The 9,578-nt window shown below is 40.2% G+C and overlaps 1 long non-coding RNA gene across 2 annotated transcripts; it reads right to left on the bottom strand.

Moving 5' to 3' along the window:
- Window positions 1-784: 784 nt before the first annotated feature.
- Window positions 785-8,852, bottom strand: LOC116807467 (uncharacterized). Of its 2 annotated transcripts, XR_012051960.1 has the most exons (4): window positions 8,702-8,839; window positions 7,957-8,273; window positions 3,127-3,189; window positions 785-1,540 (listed from the first exon to the last, which is right to left on the bottom strand). It is a non-coding gene; the product is annotated as an uncharacterized lncRNA (long non-coding RNA). The 2 variants fall into 2 exon arrangements; XR_012051959.1 differs by lacking the exons at window positions 785-1,540; window positions 3,127-3,189 and having other exon boundaries at window positions 4,063-8,273; window positions 8,702-8,852.
- Between the last annotated feature and the right edge of the window lie 726 nt (window positions 8,853-9,578).

Here is a 9,578-nt window from a genome sequence, read left to right as displayed (position 1 = left end):
GTGCAGAGCCCTCTTACTCTCCAGAAGATCAGCACTCCCAGACAACTTGGTGTCACCACGGTTCCATGTGGCCTCAGAGTGTCCCAATGGTCTCCATGATTCCATGAGGCCTCCCAGTGTCACAATGTCCCTTTGGTTCCATGGGACCCCGTGGTGTCACAAAGTCCCTTGGATCCTTGGGCCCCGCAGTGTCACAATGTCACCGTGGTCCCCAAGGCCCTGCAGTGTCACCATGGATCCTTGGTTCCATGAGGTCTGGCAGGGCAGCAATGCTCTCCTTGGTCCCACAGTGTCACAATGGCCTCTTGGTAACAAGGGACACCACGGTGTCAAACATGTTTCCTTCATTCCATGAGTCCCTGAGGAGCAGCATTGGCCCCTTGGTTCCATGGGGTCCTGCAGTGTCACCATGGCCCCATGGTGACACAAGGTCCTGCTCTGTCAGAATGCTCTGCATGGTTCCACAAGGCCCTGCAGTGGCACAGTGGCCTCTGTGGTTCCACCAGGACCCAGACTGTCACAATCCTTGCTCCCATTCAGCCCCACAGTGTCACAATGGCCCTTGGCTCTGTGGTGCCATGTCGTACACAGTGTCACCATGGTCCTCTGAGTGCCACCAGACCCCACAGTGCCACAAAGGCCCCTTGCTTCCCCAGGGCCCTGCAGTGTCACAATCAACAGAGAATCAACTAGGCTGGAAAAGACCTTGGAGAGCATCAAGTCTGTGGTAATCCAGGGCTTCCCTCTGGCTGCCCTGGCAGGTCTGGGACCCTGGCAGGGGTCAGGAACCCCCCTGGACAGAGCCCCCAGAGACACTGTCTGTGATCTCTGTCCATGGAGAGGAGTTTTCAATCCTACAGGATGAATTACAAGCTCTGAGTGTTTGATAAGAGTAATAATTAAGTGTGACACGGGTGCAAAAGTAAAATTTTAGGTTTCTAGATTAGGGGTTCAAAGGGGACAAGATGGAGGAATTGGGTGTGTCTTGTCCTTTTCCTCCTTCTTCATGCCCTCCATGTTTCACTGTGGTGTTGGCATTTTTCTGTTGGTTCAGGCTGGGGACACGCTGTTTAACGTAGGTGACAGATATTGGCACATTATTGTAAATATAGCACACGTAGTTTCTGGTATATAATGTTTGTAACATCCCACTGGGGGCAGAGCCCCACACGCTGCCCTGCAGGACAGAGCTGCGGCAGGGCAGCAGAACATGTTAGAGATAAACAGAATAAACAACCTTGAAAACAGCACAGACGAATTATGGCTTCTGCTTTGGCAACGGGGCAGAAAGACAGAGACTTTCTGCAATCTCGGAATCATCAATACCCACAGATTCCGACAATTTTCCAATCTATGATGAATGCTAAACAAGATGAGGGCTATTCCTTGACATGTCACACTAGTGAGAAAGTTAAATTACTTCTTAGTGAGTTCCAAGTTCAATGTATCCACACAGAGGGTGAAATGCTCCTGTGCCACAGACATAAACATGGGTCCAGTTGTACGGCTGGAGAACACAGATAAAATTGACACAATCTGTCTGTTGGAAAAAGAAAGATAAAGGTTAATTTTAATGTTTATTATTTTTTTCACATTATACATTCTACTAAATTACAGCCACAGCACTGGTGTACTTAAAACTACTGTAGCAGGGACTGTTTACGAAGCAGTTCAAAGCTGTGACAACTACAATTTGATAGCAGCTATCTACCAGGCAGTTCATCAATCAGACATGCAAACCTAATTCTGCTGTAATGCTTACAGCCACAAGAAGCTGTGTGCTCCCAGCACAGTTTGGAGGGTATCTGTTCAGCCTGTGTCCTGGCAAACAACACCTGCCAACAGCTGGGCAGAGGTCGCAGAGCCACTGGGTTTGTCTGGCTACCAATCCTCCTGCCTTTGCTTCCCAGCTCAGGGTGCTTTAACACCAAAGATTACATGATTAAAGTAACTGTGGTGCGCTGAAAGGCTTCAACGCACTTCAGTGGGTATGCTTTGTCTCTGCACCAGCCACACCTTACTGGTGACTCTTATTTGGTTATTTCTGAGTCCAATGAGCTGTCCTGGCTCTAGCTGGGCTTGGTCCTTGCTGGGCAGATGCTGTGTGCTCCAAGGATGATACATGGGCTGGAGGACAAGGCTTGCTCTAGCTTTCCCCAAAATGAAATTAATACAGAAAAACAAAACAAGTATTTCGAGGGAATACAAAGAATCTGTTCATACTTTCTAGATATCACCCTACACCTAAGTGAGAGTCCAAAACAAATATTTCCCTCCCAGGACCCTTTCAATCTTCTTTTAGTATAGAAACAGAACAAATCTTCCATATACACCCCTATAAGAAAATTTCCTGTGCTCAGCAAAGGTGTTGTTTAGGTTTTGACTGCTGTGAAGACAATGGTAGCAACAAGTTAGAATAAGAAGTTGAAATTCTTCAGGCAGAGAGCTGAGAGTGTTTTGAGCTGCAATCTACCTTGGTGACTGACATGCTGGATAGAAATTAGGACATTTTTTTCTGAGACAAAATGAAAAAAAAATTATTTTAGAGCCAGAAAATGTTTACATTCATAGTAGGTTCTAGACACATGATGTAATCTGTGGTAAGCAAAACATATAAAAGTTGTAATGCATACACGTATGTACCTTAAATATACTTCCTAAAGAAAATTTGTGGTTCCACAGAAAAGCCATTGAGTCTGAAATTTTCTTTTAACCCTAACTCAAGCAGTCTGCAAGTTAAGTTGATTTGTACACTGCTTCTTTACTACTCTGTTTCTTTAATGAATTATAATGAAGTTACAGTCAGGACAGTCCCAAGAAAAAAAGAAGCATTCTAATGTGAAAAGAGAGGATTTCATGGAAGTATTGCCTGGTAGACATTTCTGAGGTAAGTCCATTTGTCTCCCAGCTGCATTTCTTACATCAAAGGAAATATTGATGCAATTTTGAATTTTTAAAAATATTAATATTTAAGAAACAATAGAAATGTAATTTTTTTAATTAAGAAAAAACACTTAGTTCAGAAGAAGTGTAACACGACCTTACTAATGCATTTTGTGGATTTACTAACAAACACACAGATATTAATAAATCTCAGCAATAATAAAAAATATACATCATACTTACCTGGGCATCTTTCCCAGCTAATTTGCATAATTCGACCTTTTCTTTTGCTGCAGGCCAGTAAATCTGTAACATAGTTAAAATAAAACAAAGATTATGAAGATTATACCCTGTCCTGTGACTGACAGATTAATTAGTCCATGAATAAACAGTTAAAACAGATTTATGCAGGTGAAAAACCTTGCCTGTAAATTGAAATGAAAATGACTTCAAATGCAAGATTCCATGACAAAAAGTAACAAGGTTTCAAATCAACCCCACCGATCTTTGTTTATTTCTTCATTGGCTACGTGTACTTTTAAAAAGCATTCAGTTAATCTGGCCAGGGCACCTTGTCACTATTATGTGTTTTCCTCAAAGTTATGATGAGCCAAATCATCTGGAAACTAAACTGATTGCAAAGCCAGGCAAATTACATTTGTGAAGAATTTAGGCCAGTGGACTTGGCATAACTGTTATAAAAAAATACTTAGCTCTTTCTGCCAATTTTCAAATGAAAAGAATTAGGTTCAAAAAACTAAGGGTAGCTCAAGGGAAATTAGTAGAACAAAAAGTACATTTGACAGAAATCAACAGTGTGTGGTTTAAAAATGTCACCCATCAACATTAATTGAGTTTACTGAGAAAATGAAACAGAAGTTTAGAGCAGAATTGCGGACCTTAGTTAATTGGCATTAAATATTGATATAGTTCCTCTTTCTTTTTTAATCTGCCTTGAAGAATTCTGAAAAATGGGTTTTGATGTAGATGAATCCAGATGGCAAAATACTACCAGTTACTGTAATCCAAATTATGTAAGTGAAGACATATAAATGAACAACAGCTCAGGTTCTGCCTCACTGATTTCAATTAAGCAGTCAAGACTGGATATGATCGAGTACAGGTTTGATTCTAATAAATTTAAAATAGAAGCTAAATATAAATTCTTCTACAACAACATTGATAAAAATAAGTATTTTTTATTTCTAAATTTGACAAGACAAAACTGTTATTTCTTATAACTAATAGTAAAACCACTACAAACCACACTCCTTTTTAAGCAAATATTGATTAGTACATTGTCTCAAGTCCCAGGCACCAGTCAGCAGGTCATTAGTAGCCACAAATGCTTTAGAATAGTCTCCAATCACGCTTTACAAAATCTTTAATAGCAAATATATAAGAATGAAGAATTATTGCAATATGCATCAAAAATAAAAACATCACTAAGGAAAGATGCACAACCCAATGGCATACAGGAGTAGTTGACTGCTGTCATATTCCCTTTCACCCAGCTGTTGGCACCTTGTAGAAGTGGCTTGACGTACACAGGCTCAGTCCCCACGGGTAAGAAAGCAAAAAACCAGTGTCCTTTGTCAAGTACCTTTATTTCCCAAAACCTACAGTCACTGTTTCTCTCAATCTGGAAACACTTTGATTTTACTTCTTCCTCTTTGATTCCCAGTGAAAAAGGATGTGTTGGATTTTTTCAAGGAAATTCATTTCCTCTCCCATGAATTTAGTTACCTTTCTGATAAAGACCACTTAGCAGAGATAATGAAGTTTGAGTTACTTAAACCTTAACCCTCTACCATATTTACAAAGAGTCAGAGATAAAAAAGTGTAGCAGCATTGCAGCAGCGGAGCATAACTTTGCTTTCCCAGGGCATTTTCTCAGAATGATGTGGTCATCATTCTGACCACATACCTATGAATGAGGTATAAAAAAAAAAGCAATCTGAAATCAGCTGTGCCAGGGTGTGTGGGCGGCACAGTGCACAGTGCCAGGAAGCACAGAGGAAAGTACTGGGAATATCAGGAAGGGCTGAAGGTAGGTCCAGTCTGGTCTCTGCCTGGGCAGAGTGGGATGAGCCACCACTGCAACACAGGTTAAGTTTAAGAAGAAAAGCTGATGAAAATGTACCAGTGAAGAAAAGCTGATCAGAAGGAAGAGACAGATGAATGTGAGATCACAGATCTCCAAACACACCTGGCCAAGGAGATTTGTCTGAGCTGTCAGTTCTCCTGTACATAAACTTTATGCCCAATTCTGCCCAAGATCCCTGAATCATTTACAGCAAAGCCTAGAGGCCAAGGGGCTTGGGAGATGTTTGGCAAAAGTTTGGTTATCCAATTAGGCAGACAGGATGTCTCTTTGTCGGCTTTTGAAAATGCCCAACTCTCCTTGTCAAATACACAGAAGAACTGGAGGAGTTAAAAACAGAGACATCTGCTTCGAGGCATCAGAAGTGTTAATGGACTTGACTTACTCTCCATTCTTCTACAGATTCCTTCATGGAAATTAGTGTTTGTCCTACAAGGCGGAAATACACACACCCCCACTTCTATGGTAATTGACCACAGACAATTATATTAAAAAATCAATTGTTTTACTCTCTAGTTTCTCAACAGACTCAGTATTTAGCATTATAAGGCCACATTAGACAATGAAAAGTGAAGCTAAATGATCCAACTTGAAAATCAATTTGTAATTATATACGGGGTAGTAAAAGTGATATTTATTTGCATTACATATAAGAAATGAGAGGTTCCCAGAAACTGTCAGTTCTAAATTGTAATAGATCAAGAAAATTGCATAATAAATCATGAGTTGATCTGCTGAGCAAGAAAGCATAAACCTCATTTTTTATTATAGGACATGCTGTGTAACAGTACCACAGGTCTGGTTCTCTCAAACCCTGACACAAGTAACGTTACACATCTGTATTGACTTTTCTGTAGGGGGTGAAATTAAGTTTTATTGTTATATTTTATTCTGATGAGTTACTTAGTTTTACAAAATCCCAAAAAAGTAAGACCACATGCTTCTGTAGTTTCTGTTAGATTTAAAATCATTGCACTTTTAAACGGTTTGAAGCTTTGAAATTGGTAAATTTTTAATATTTTTTCTATTTACATGCTTCATTCACAATGTTAAGAACTTAATAGCAAATGATTTTTTCCCCCAAATTCCTCAATAAGCAAAAATTTCAAGGAATGGAAACAAAAGACAGATAACCCAAGGCACTATATATTAAAGGTGACAACAACATTGACTTAAGTTATAATCATTTTGTGTTACAAACAGTACAAATTATATATTTAGTATATTGTATAGTATATATGTATCTGTATTTGAAATGTCTGGAAAAATCTTAGAATATCTTAATGGAGTTTCTAAATTTAAGGCAAGAATGCAACGAGTTGGAATATGTGAACTGTAAACTTAAATAGAATTCTTTTCTTAATCTTCAGTATATTTTTATCTTAAAATAACCATATCAAAATTCCAAGGTTGGCTACTGTCATGATTTCCAGATTTTATCTTCTATTGCCCAATTAAAAAAAAACAAACCAACCTTACCATTACTTTTAATTCATTCTTCAAATATTTTCTTAATTTAGCAACAGGAAAGAAATGAAATTCTCCTAATAAATGAAAGTTAATAAGCTCTTTACTATCAGAGAGAAAGAATACCTCCCAGGAGTATGAAATTAAGCAGTTCATAAGCATAGGACAGATAAGGTATCACTTTAAAGGGTAGATGGAAATTGATTTCTGATTAAAACAAAACATTTAAAACCCCAAAAGTATTTTTAAATCAGGAGCAGCAGATTTCTAAAAGTAACATTTTCCTGTCCACTAAATAGGCATTTTTACTATGAGAAAGGAAGGAAAAGGAAAGCAAAAACTGTTAAAAATGTGTATTATTGTATTATTTATATATAGATATATAAATTAGCATGTGGATGCTATATATATATATATGTATATATATATATATACATATATGTATATAAATATATACACATCTATGTATATACCTATGTGTGTGTGCATATATATATATATATATGTAAAATATATGGATCCACCCTTCTCATTCCAAAAGAGCTGTTATCTGTCATCAATTAATAATGCTGGTATTTTACTCATTTTTCAGTATCTATGTATCTATCTCAGTATCAGATTTTGTTCCTAAGCTAACACTTCAGACTCTAAATCCTTAGGAGAAGGGGTTCTCAAAATAAAACAGTGAAGTCTGATTACAAAAAAAAAAGTTGTGTGACATTACAGCTTTTTCATTAATCACTTCTAGATGGGCTTCTAAACCTAGCACGGTGCAGGACTTCATAAAATTAGTGGAAATGTTATATATTGTCCAAAATACAAAAGAGGAAGACCGTAAGCTACCTAAACAATTAAAAAAGCCATTGGTCTTCATCTGTTTGTAAAGTTTCAAAACAAGTTTTTAGTGAGGGAAGAGATAACACAAGTTTCCAATGAAAATGGAGTGTGGTAGAGAAAAAAACGTAACTTGGTAAACAGACATTGGTTCACTCTAATATTGTACTTCAATAACCCAGCTGAAGTGCATTGAGGTGCTAGAGCTGCTCTTCCTCATGGCTCCGCTTAAGTATTTACTAAATTGTCACCTGGAAACTGATTAGCTCAGCTGCAAAAAACAGGCACTAGTACAAGGAAAAAAAAAAAGGTCTAATAAGTAAAGAACTTGAGGTAGAAAACTACTCATAAAGTTCCTCAAGAAACAGTGTCAGAGCTCATCCTGTTTCATGTACCCTTCAGCAGCCGTGCTAAAAACCCAGAACTCTGCCACGACACATGCAGGTGACAGAAAGTTGGGAAGCACCACTAATACAAGTGGGGTTAAATTAGGCAGGAAGAATCAAAGGGCTCTGAAGACCAGAATTATAAACAGCCAGAGGAAATGGGTATAAACTGCTCATAAATAAATATATATCACAGATTATAGATTTTAACAAAAATTAAATCTGAAATATTGGAGTAACAAGGATGTGTCCCATTCCTCCCAGCTTCAGCTGAGACCATACCCAGCAATTAGTGACACTGTGTGCTTTGGCTACCTTGGTCTTTAAATTTTCAAAACATTTTGATGACTGATCCCTTGGTGAAACTCTGGAGGTGTTTTGGCAAACGTCAGTAGTACTTTAGTGACACCGTTCTTCATTCTTTTTGCTCAATGTCATTCAGGTTAGGAACAATAATTCTGTTGTCCATGGAGCTGGCAACTTTTTAATTCCAGAACAATGCCCCCAAGGTCCTTTAGTGTTCAGCTTTACCATGTTGTCTGTGGGTAACAAGGCTTGGTGGGGCCCTTTCCCTTTTGGCTGGAAGAGGGCCAGGACCTCTGTTTAAAGAAAAAAAAAAGGAAAAAGAAAAAAAAATACAATTAGATGAATTATAAAAGATACAAATAAAATCCAAGTGTTAGTGAATCAACTTCTGTAACTTTGCATTAAGAGGTAAATGATCTTTTTAAAAAGAGAACTCACTTATTTACATTGTAAATGTGCTGATGGCATGGATCCATCTTACTGACCTCAACAGCCTTTTTTACAGTTTTTGGGGTTTGTTTCCAACATTCTTATTTTAAATTGTGGTCGAAGCAATAGGAAATTGATTGGGGCCCTTCCAGCTCCAGGCAGGACTTGGAATCTCAACTCTGTCAAACCCCAAATCCTTTAGAAGATGACCTTCCTTCTCACTCTGGGAATGAGCTGCACATTCCCCTCTGAAATTGTCAGGGGTTTCTTACGGATGAAAAATCCCACTTACGGCTTTTTGCTCTGCTTTGGAAGTGGGAAGGGCAATTCTCCATCCATCAGCTCCAGACTGCACTGCCTCAGGAACACGGCTCACTTGCCAGCTTTGGCCCACTCATGGCACTTCTAGAGGAGGAAGAAAGTGCAACTGCACAATTCCAGCCAAAAAGAAATGAAGAATGAATAGTGGAGATCCAGGCGTTCCTGCGGAGATCCAGGGGTTCAGCTGGGACTATGGGGAGTTTGGGTCCTTGCCAATTGGATGTGTGTCCCCAGCTGCAATCTCCTGGCCTGCAGGGGAGTCTCACTCACCTGCCAAAGCAGAAAGCTCAGGCACTGTGCTCCAACAGGCTCGTCTGATGCAAAGCTGTCAGAGCAATGTGAGGGCACAGCCAGCCCAGCTGTGCCCGGGGCAGAGCCCAGCAGAGCCCTGGCAGAGCCCAGAGCAGCCTCAGCACCCGCAGAGCCCGGCTGCAAGGAGAGAAACCAGAAAGCCCCGTCAGCTGAAGGCTGCTGTCCCCTTGTCCCAGCTGCCCACAGAGCCCAGGCCATGCTGGCCGTGCCCAGAGCTGTGCCCAGAGCTGCCCATCACTGCTGCCTTTGGGAGCAGAGCAGGAGGGCAGGACATTCCCAGCCTGCAGCCAGCCACAGCACATCCAGCCCCTCAGCAGCTGCCCAGAGCAGGAGCCTCCTTGTGCTTGTTGCTGTCTCCCAAAAGCTCTGATCCCACCATGCCAAGCAGACGGGGACTCACCTCACGCCATCCTCCGCTGGGAGAAAAGCTGGTCCCAAACGATGCCCTCAGCCTTCTCCAAGGGCACGGCCCATCCACGCTGCAGCTGCTCCCAGGCACTTCCCAATCCCGACTGGACCTTACATAGAACGCTTCC

This window comes from Taeniopygia guttata, chromosome 25 (assembly GCF_048771995.1).
Source record: "Taeniopygia guttata chromosome 25, bTaeGut7.mat, whole genome shotgun sequence".
Classification (NCBI taxonomy): Eukaryota; Metazoa; Chordata; class Aves; order Passeriformes; family Estrildidae; genus Taeniopygia; species Taeniopygia guttata.
This window is presented reverse-complemented; position numbering and strand designations above follow the sequence as displayed.